Raw genomic sequence first — 3,648 nt, 5'->3', positions numbered from 1 at the left:
TAGTTGTTTAAGGTAGGAGGGTAAATCTAGTCTCTGTCATTGCATTATGGCTAGAAGGACAATTTCTAGTTTTAAGGGTATTTTCCTGTTATTCCCATGTATCACCTATCTGTTCTATGCAATACAATGAATTCTCAGTAAGTCAGCACCAATTTAAACTAGTTTTAAGATCAAACATGATTAATATAGATGCACACATATGTGTATCTATATAGCTATATTTTAAAAACATTAAAATAGTGATGAAGCAGGGAAAACCTCTATATATTGTTATGAACTACCATACTTGCCACATTATGTCAACTTAGTAACAACCCATCTCTTTCCAATTACATGTAGATAACTGTTATTTTGAATTTCATATGGAACGGGGGTCAAATGATTCATTTGTTTTTAAATTTTAAAAAATTGAATTTATTTTATAACCCTTTGCATGACATTGCAAGTTTGCTTGGTAGAGAAGAAAAGAATGGCAGTAATAGAACAGTGGAAGCACAGAGTATCACAACCAACATCCTGCATGAGATACTTAAGATATGCTCTCATCCAGATAGTTGTATTTGTATTGTCATACTTTGGAATGACATTTACAGATTGAAAGATATATTCTTTTACCAGGATTTTGTGGTTTAATTAGAGAAACCCCCACCCAAACTAGTTAATCAGAAAAGGAAGTGAGTGGCAAGCTCAACTTAAGGTCGATAATTAGGTCTAAGTTTCAGATGTGGCTGGATATTGAGGACCAAAAGATGTTATCATCGTTCTGCTTTTCTGGCTCCAATTCTGGCTCCACTTCCTTTATTCGGACTCCATTCTCAGGCAGTTTCTCCCATCCTGGTTGCAAGATGGTTGCCCTGGGCTGCATATTTCCACTTCATATTTCCAAACATTCCAAGAAAAGATCCCAAGATTCACTGTGAATCAACCTAGGTCTTACATTAGATCTGCAATTAAGTTCGCGAATTTGTTGCAACCATGTTGCTAACCTTTTTTTGATATCAGAGGGATTATTCATTATGAATTTGTACCAACTGGACAAACAGTTAACTAAGTTTACTATTTAAAAGTGCTGAAAAGGCTGCTTGAAAAAATTAGACGACCTGAACTTTTTGCCAACAATTCATGGCTCTTGCATCATGACAATGAACAAGTTCACACAGCACTGTCTGTGAGGGAGTTTTTAGCCAGTAAACAAATAACTGTATTGGAACACCCTCCCTATTCACCTCATATGGCTCCCAATGACTTATTTCTTTACCTGAAGATAAAGGAAATATTGAAAGGAAGACATTTTGATGACAGTCAGGACATCAAGGGTAATACGATGACAGCTCTGATGGCCGTTCCAGAAAGAGTTCCAAAATTGCTTTGAAGGGTGGACTAGGTGCTGTCATCAGTGCATAACTTCCCAAGGGGAGTACTTCGAAGGTGACAGTAGTGATATTCAGTAATGAGGTATGTAGCATTTTTTCTAGGATGAGTTCGCGAACTTAATTGTCCTACCTTGTATGTCCACCTTGACCACTTTGGAAAAGGGAAAGTAATACTCGTACACTGATTGGCTTAAGCCACAGTCATGTACTTTCCCTTAGATCAATGCTAGAGTTCTTCTCAGATCATGTGGCTTAAGACTGGAAATCAGACTGTGGTTGGAAGGTGGGTGAATGGCTGCTGGAAAGACAAGTAATAAATGTGCTCTCTGTGTATCGGATGTAACTGTAGCCAAATAAGTTTACATCAAATCCACTTCAAACAATATTTTGACTGTTACAGCCTATATTATCTCCTCCTCCACTCTTGCACTGAACACACATATAGTCTTATTGCCCTGATTAGCTGAAGACTGATTATACTTGAGTTACATTGTGCAATAGAGCACATAAGGAGAATATGTAAACAGACAGTGGAAATCCTGGAAGACCTTGTAGAAAAGGAAGGATTTTAATATCAAGAGATGGAAGGGGAATGCCATTCAGGAAAAGAGAACAGCACAAAGCAAACAGGAAGGAAAATGTAGAATAATAAATAGATCAGTGAAAGTAAAGGTTGGAGTCAAGGATGAGACTGTAAAGAGGCTGAGGAAAAATCAGGCAGATTCTTGAGCCTCGTGAAAGGATATGAATTTACTCTGAATGTGCTAAAGCTCAGGTCAGCAAACTTTTTCTATAAATATCCAAATAGCAAATTTTTTAGGCTTTGCAGGATGAGAGGCAAAATCAAAGGCATCATGTAAGTAGTACTTATACAAAAGATAGAAAACAAATTTCCATAATGGAAATATAATAATAAAAATAATAGAGTATTTTTTTTATTAAAGTTTATTGGGGTGACAATTATTAGTAAAGTTACATAGATTTCAGGTGTACAATTCTGTAATAAATCATCTATATATCACATTGTATGCTTACCACCCAGAGTCAGCTCTCTTTCCATCACTATATATTGGGTCCCCTTTACCCACATCTACCACCCCCTCCCCCTTTACCCTCTGGTAACCATTAAACTATTGTCTGGGTCTATGAGTTTTTGTTTCTTTATTTGTTTGTCTTGTTCTCTTGCTGTTTTCACTTTTATATACCACATATCATTGAAATCATATAGTTCTCTACTTTTTCTGTCTGACTTATTTCGCTCAGCATAATAGTACTTTTTTGTAATATAAGCCTACTGTATGAAATTCTTTTGGGGGATCACATTTTATTTAATTGAGTCTCAAAATTAGTGTGCCTACCAACAAATGCATTACAAATGTTATGTGTAAAAACCATTCTTAGTTCACAAGCCATGTCAAAGCAAGAAGCTGGATTTGATCCACTGGCAATGGTTTATCGACCTCTATACTAGCAAATCATTTCATGTTTTTGAAAAGGGGAGGTCATCTGATCATAATGTTAGTGACATCATAATGAGACAAACTAGAGGCAGTATAGTACAGGCAAGAGATAATGAGAAACAAGTTAGAATGTCATGGATTCTGGTGGTCATGTAAAGTGGAACAAGTAAGAATCTTGGGTCAAGTCAGAGTCATAAGGAAGAGCATTAACTACTCAGATGCATAAACCCTTATTGTAAGGAAAGTGTTCACTCCCTTTTCTATACCTCCTTGACATGTGCAGGGCCTCTTATTTCTATTGGGAAAGGAGTCAGATGCCTTTAGGCAAGTCTAGCCCCTGATTTAAGCAGAGTAAGAAAAGCGAAGAGAACCTCCAGAATAAAACTTTTAAAAGATGAATTGACTAGGCAAGGAGAAGGGAGGTACTTGAGCTCTGTTTTCAGGCACTGCGGAGACCTTTTGAAAAGAGAATCACTGCTCTCGGAAGTAGTTTTGTAGCTATGGTGAGACACCATATCTTTAAAATCCGTTAGGTTTGGTCAACTGAGTCAAACTCTCAGTTATCTAATTGATATCCTACTAATCAATAGCTTTTTTGTTTTTTTCTGTAAATCTTAAATTCACATTCTTTTGCCTTTTTCTCCAAAACTAAAAATTGGTCATTAAAAAAAGAAGAAAGGCCAGAGCCACAAGCAGGGCCCGAGAATGGACTCCCCCACTGTCCACTCCACCCCACCACCACCACCACCCTCCACAGCTTCCTGGCATGGAGGCAGGTGGCCAGGCATTGGTTTGGAAATGACTTTATAGTCTTG

The sequence above is a fragment of the Rhinolophus sinicus genome, chromosome 4 (assembly GCF_057876585.1).
Source record: "Rhinolophus sinicus isolate RSI-liver-muscle chromosome 4, RSI-T2T, whole genome shotgun sequence".
In the NCBI taxonomy this organism is placed as follows: Eukaryota; Metazoa; Chordata; class Mammalia; order Chiroptera; family Rhinolophidae; genus Rhinolophus; species Rhinolophus sinicus.
The sequence above is the reverse complement of the archived record's forward strand: the minus strand, read 5'-3'. Positions refer to the sequence as shown.